Genomic DNA, 6,852 nt, shown 5'->3' on the forward strand with positions numbered 1-6,852 from the left:
CCCCTCAGCTGCTCAGTTCAACTCCAGAACAGGTACTGCCCTGCACGCTCTCATCCAGCTAATTCCTGGACCTCCACTAACTCCTCTGTCCCCCTCTGCAGTGAACCCACTTGTGACCAGTCCGTTCTCTTCCTGGACCTGATTTATCTGTGTGCCTTTCAGAACCCACTCGTGACCAGACGAGTTCCCCACTGGATCAGTTCATTGATTGTGTACAATCTTCTAAATAAACCTTTGAACTTTTCTCCTGCCTCTGAGTGTTCTGCATGTGGGTTAGACACGTTAAACAAAACATGACAGTTATGTCTCTTTCTGCTCCTCCTGCATCTGTGTGTCTTTGCACTGCTTTCTTTTTTATTCATACCTTTGCTTTGGTGGTTGGCAAACAACAAATTATGAATTTATGCCACCAATTGATATTGAGTTTGGAACAAAATGGCTGAATTATATGTATTTTTCTTTAATTGACACATGCAAATTAGGTGATGACATCATACTTTACCTTCTAGCAACTTTTAGAAGAGCTAATATAGACCTTTCTTGCTGATAAGTTAACAACAGTGTTGCTTTTGACAGCCATTTTAGATTTAGTTAGTCTTCAGGATGAAAACTATTATTAGTTTTAATCACATTTTAGTCATTGCTTTATGTGATAGTTTTAGTAGGTTTTAGTCGACTAAAATTCAAAAAGGCCTCAGTCTAAATTAAGTCAGTTTTATGTTGCAATTTAAAAACAGCTAACATTTACAATTTCAAATACAACCAGATTCTTTACCAGATTGACAGCTCTTGCCTAGATACTACAATAGCTGGGTATAGAATACTGCTATGCAGTTCATCATTGCTATTGGACAGAAAACTGATTTCTAGAATTCAAATAAACCTTTTTTATGAAATGATGCCCTACTTTAAACAAAAGTGCCTCACAACAGTTCACTTTAGACTTTTAAAAGTCTGAAAAGGGTTTGGAAAAAAATATAATAAAAGGCCTTTTATTAGCAGAAATCTAAATTAGGCAAAATCATTCACAGATATGCAGGTGACTTTTGGACTTCAAAAGATGGTATAAAAAAAGTGCCGCCATGAAAATCCTTCAGCGATAATATCTATTCAATTATTTACAAGAATGTGTCACAAATTGAGTGTTATTTTATTTTAAGCATCTCAAAATTTTAAGGTGGGACCTGATCCAAGATGAACTTCATTCAGCCACAAAACCTTTGGCCTTGGCCCTAAAAGAATACACCTAGGCCCAGACTATTTCAAAATTATTACATGCTTTATTGTAGATCCCTTGTGTTAATGGAGAACCACTTGCCAAAAACATTTCCATGTGCTTGTCTTAACCTCCAATATTGAGCTGTGACTGCTTTCTAATTACGATTTAGAAAAGGATTTCTTATATGCCCTGTGATACCAAAAAGCTAAATTAGACAAAATCATACACAAATTTAGAAGGCCCATGAAAAATCATCAATGACAATAACTTTGCAACATTTGCAAAGATGCTTTACAGAAACAGGTAGAAACTGAGTGGTAATTTAATCATCCTAAACTTCGAAGTTCAAACCTGATGCAAACTGAACTTTATTCTCCCACAGAATCTTTGGCTCTAGTTCAAGATCAACATCAAGTGACAGGCCTTGATTTGTTCTTGAGTGTTTTATTTTTATTAGACATGTATTATATAAGGATCTCAATTAAACTCACTCACCAGGCAACAAACTGCAACAATCGCCAGAAGAGTTGATGGAAGACCAGTGCAAATGATGATTAATTCCAACACACGCACTACTGCACGTATACCATCGATATTTTCAGGGTTGTCACCAGGTGAGCTGTTGTTGAAATCACTGCTTTGGTTGAAATTGGTTTGGTTGTAAAACTCATCCATTTCTTTGAGGAGAACCTGCAGATAGACATGAGATCATGGTTAGCAAGGTTAAGTTTACCTTGTGAGATTTGTTCCTGAATATTGTCAATACTCTATGAAGCAGAGTCGGTACAGTCATTGTCCACTGTTGTGCCATATGCCATGATCATGGTTTTTGGACATTGGGAAGCAGTATAAATATTTCATCTTGACATGATGACTAGATAAGAGAATAAAATTTCAGTGAATAAGCAGCTATAAGAACTCTGCACCCCCCCTTTCTCAGCCACAGGAACTTTCAAAGAGGTGTGGCCAACCACCCCCCTCTGTGTGAGGACAAAATAAACCACATAACAAACACACAGGATTCTCTCTTTTTCCCTGCTCTCTTTTCTATGAAGCTGGAGTCCACTTCAGCAGGGTATCTGCCAGAGTGGAGACCCGGGCCCAAAAAGACCCAGATCTCCAGAATAAATCATTATTGTGACCTTTTAGAGCCAAACCTTGTGCAACACATTTCTCTGGAGAATTTAGAGAGTCAGACTGGAGAGAAGGCCTTCTAAAGCCCCATGGTGTGAGCCTGAGACAAAGAAACCCCTGGTTGCTGTTTAGCCTGACTGCTAAGCTGCTGCTGGATGAAACCCAAGCCTTCTAATGGACATGGACAAAAATTATTCCAGATAAACTTTGGTTATCAAACACAAGATCCATCTTAAACTGTTACATGGTTTTCAACCACGTTTCCCTTCCTCTTTCTACATAGTAGTTTAGTTTAGTTGAGTTTCACTAGTTTTAGTTAAGAGTTCTAAACCGAAATATGTTTTACTTGGAACAACAATAACAGCCAAAACAATATCTGATTAAATAAGATATTTACCACCCATACTGGGGAAGGGCAATAGGCATCTGAAAGTATCAGAAATATAAATTCCCAGCTGGCTGGGAATTGAATAGAATATAAATCCACAACATTAATGTGGCATCCACCCTGGATGGGCATTGAATATAAAATCCCAACACCAAAAATGTCAAATTATGAAATTCAATTGATACTTTGCACAAAGACAACACATTGGCTTTTTTAAATTTGATTGCTTTTCTGAATTTAGTATTAACATTTTTATCAGTTCAGTTCAGTCTATTCTTTTTTACCCTAAATTCAATCAAACATCTATTTACTATAATTATTTCTACACAGTGTTAAAGAAAAATGATTATTTTTAGTTTTTAATACAGTTAATCTTATGGCATGTGTAAAAGGTATGTTGAACACTCTCATTTTGAACATATTTCTTAATTTTGAACAAGTTTGTGAAGATAACCTTTCCTTGAACCAAAATACTGAATTTAAGTTTGTTCATGAGAAATTATGGTGAGGCCCCCGCATTCCACAGCTGTCTGTGAAAGCTTATCTTAGCCAGATGACCCTAAGAATTCTAGATGCCAAGACAAGCTTTCCGCTTTTTCTTGTTAAAACAAAGAAGCAAATGACCCCAGATGTTTGCCGTAAATTAGGGGAAGCTCTAAGTTTTTCTGAGTGTCAGAGATAGCTCCTGGTTGGAGGAGCAAAAGCCAGCCTTATTTGAATAAATTAAATACAAGAGGATAAAGCTTTCTACATAGAAGTAACAAATCAGATTTGCTCTTGCAACTCTCCAAAGATGTCTTTGTACGTCTTTGCTTTCTTTCCTTCTCTCCATTTATGTCAGGTAATTGAATGTATGTCTCCGTTGTTCTGCAGTTTCTGGTGTAAGTTTGTGCATTGTCTTATTTCTAAGTTTATGCATTGTCTTATATTGGATTAAACTCTGTAATTCTGTGACGTCAACACGCAATGCTGGTTTTCCTTGTGGTCACACGCAGCTCGCCGAGCGCACCTGGGAAAGGAAGAGAAAAAGCCAACCTTTTTCCAAAGTTAACTATATTAGAATAATTTCTTCCTTAACAACAGCAAAATAAAGTCGTACTGGAGAAATTAGAATACAATCCAATGAGGTTTGTTTCTTAAAATAAAACTACCATTTGAAATTAGAACCCGTGTACACTACTATTAAATGTAATTTTTTTTCATTATTAGATTTCATTATCTGTTAGAAAAGATACCAATATATATAGTAGAATTAAAAGCTATAAATCACAACTAAAATTAGGTAAATACTCTGTAAATATTGTGCCTTTGGACAGCTGTTTCCATTAAGAATTAATGTTTTCCCAGATAACAGATTGATTTATTTTTTTATCATTGAAATGTCAAAAGAACAAATGTAAGTAGTGATGTATGAATTTCAAGGAAAATATATCAGTCATTGTGATTCAATTTCATTGTATTATCAATTTTATAAGCAGTTTTTATTCTTTATGTACATTGATTTATGCAGACAATGCTGATTGAAACAGATGTCAACACGTATGTGTTATGGTTGTATATTTTTCACGCTTTAACAATATCTCTCTTTCAGATGTTATTAAACATTTCTATTCAAAATGTAATTAATAATAATTAAATTTTTCAATTGGTAAGTAGTGTATAAATAAATACATTTTGAGATCATTTAACCCTATTTACTAGCAGAAACTAAGATCATATCCACTTAAGACAAAAAACAACCAATTTAGTCGCTGACACAGCATGGAAGGTTTCAATTATGCCTGTTCTTTATTTGCAGTATTACTACTCGGTTTACATCAGTCAGTAGGAAACAGACTTTTATAGATTTCAAAGCTCTACTAATTAAACTCAGCTTCAAGCATATTATCTTTCCCAACACAAAGTTCTGAACATATCAGGACAAGTTATACATGACAAAATATAGCAAATAAATAGTCAAGCTATTAAAGCCAACAGCTCCAAAAGTCAATATTTACAATGTGACACATAATCATATTTACCTTTAAAAGCTTAAATAAGAATTCTCCCACAAAATGGTCCTTTGCAGATTGTTATTGTCACAAAAACATCTAACAAAATGCTTATATTCGGCTGCTGTTTCTGAGTAACCGTCTCTGGAAAACAGAAGTGTGAAATGATGCAATGATGACTAGAAAAGTTACCAAAACCTCCAGAACATTGAATGTGGAATGGCAGCATTTACAGAACTTATAATATACATGTATATATTTAGAATTGCTTGTGTTATAAGAGATATAGATATAATGTGAATGAGTCAGAACATCTCTTCTATAACTAAAGTATTTAACAAAGAATAAAGGTGCTTTGAGAAACTAATAGAATCATATGTGATCTTTTTACGAAAACCAATTAGAACTGCATTTCGTTCCTCATGTTAAGAAAGGTCATTATGATGGAGGAAACTATTTTATGATAAAAAAGGAAAAACAAACATGTTTCTCGAGTTTGAGATAAGGATCTGCTTTTAAAGCCAGATCATTGTTTGTTAAATCTGTTTACTATTTACAGTTACGTTTACTGGATAGGGCACAAACTCATGGTCATGATCTGCCCTGATAGCTCACCTTAATTATTCATGCCTTTCACCTGCTTCACTCTGTTCTTAAATACTCCACATCTTATCCACCTGGTTATTTCCTTTATATTCTGCTCAGCCCAGCTATCGTGGCCAGATCATTGTTTAAATTCTGTTTCTCCTGTCTGTCGGTTTCGTTAGTTTTAGTTATTTCCAAGGTTCACCCCTTTTGTTTAAGGTTGTTTTTTCTTTCTTGACATAGATGGCTTCCTTGATGCCCCTCTAAAACTACCTGTCTTCTTTGTCCAAAATGTGAACATTCTGGTCCTCAAAAGAATGTCCTTTGTCCATAAGGTGTAGATGTACTCCAGAGTCTTGTCCCGAGGAGGGCTCTCTTCTATATTTGGCCGTGCATCTGTGGAGAGCTTGTTTGGTTTTTCCAATATAAAGATCATAGGATTCCTCACTGAGCTGAACTGCATACACCACTCCACTCATTTAGGTCTGAACTTCTGATCAGCTGTGGATTCTTGGATTGTTGGACTGTTGGCATGTTCTCCGGGGCTGCAGCATTGGAGACACTCAGGGCGCCTCGGCAGCATTTCATTGGCAGCACATTGGCTGATCCTGCCTATTATTGAGAGGATGGACTGAACTGTTAAACTAAGTAAGTGACTCACTCTGATAATCATCTCCTGTCAGATGATTATGCTCACTTTCCTGTCGCAGTTCCTGTCGCAGTTCCACAGCCCCGCACTTTAATTCTGTTCTGTCCATTTATGTTTTTGTTTTAATAAATGTTTTGAACTTTCTTACCAACTGTCTCACCTTGAATACTGGATCCACCTGGTTTTATGACACTTTTTAAAAGTTTAAAATGACTCATACCCTAGGAGTATTATATTTAATCTTTTGAGTGTGCTTCTTCTAGCCTGATGCCAAATAAATGCAAAATTTATATATTTAGTTCAATTTAAATTCCACACAGTACCCACCTGGAAATTCTTCTGTTAAAAGTGTTTGCAAAAGGGAGGGACATTCAGTACGCTTCTTTAAACTGATTGGGTAAATCACCGATGGCCACCTGCCTCCCATGTGGAGATTTAAGCCAATCACAGCAGCAGTACCTGCTGTGACCTATCATGATTTGTTTCCCCACTAGTCAAGTAGACTAATAAATCAAACTCACATATGTAAAGATACATATCTGATTTGCTGAGTTCTTGTCAGCAAACAGTTAATGGGTGAATGATAACAATTTCAAAGAAATAGCAAGTCATAGAATGACAACATTATTTCCGGGCTTTATTGACTTTATTGATCTATATAGTGCATCCTCATATGACAGCTTTTTTTTATTATAATGCAGGGTTATTGCATAGGGTGTTTACATGGGTATTTATACAGGTGGATAATTTTATATCTATAGTTATTGCACTGAGTGTCAAATATAGAGAAACAGAGTATCAAATGGTAATTGCACATTATACATTGCATACGTTTTTGCCATTGTAGTGTCACATTGTAGAGTCTGATGGCAGCAGGGATGACAGA

General features: G+C 35.7%; 1 protein-coding gene across 2 annotated transcripts in view; it reads right to left on the reverse strand.

Annotated features, from left to right (window-relative positions):
• Positions 1 to 6,852, reverse strand: part of LOC107098743 (proteinase-activated receptor 2-like) — a 42,350-nt gene that overhangs the window by 1,972 nt on the left and 33,526 nt on the right. The window contains exon 1 of one of the 2 annotated variants that reach the window (XR_001481909.1): positions 1,715 to 1,860. The exons of the other annotated variant lie outside the window; for it this stretch is intronic. The gene's annotated coding sequence lies outside the window, so the exon portion shown is untranslated. Of the gene's footprint in view, positions 1 to 1,714; positions 1,861 to 6,852 lie in introns of those variants that run through there. 2 annotated transcript variants of the gene reach the window in all.

Source organism: Cyprinodon variegatus, unplaced genomic scaffold (genome assembly GCF_000732505.1).
Source record: "Cyprinodon variegatus isolate N-32 unplaced genomic scaffold, C_variegatus-1.0 Scaffold806, whole genome shotgun sequence".
NCBI lineage: Eukaryota > Metazoa > Chordata > Actinopteri > Cyprinodontiformes > Cyprinodontidae > Cyprinodon > Cyprinodon variegatus.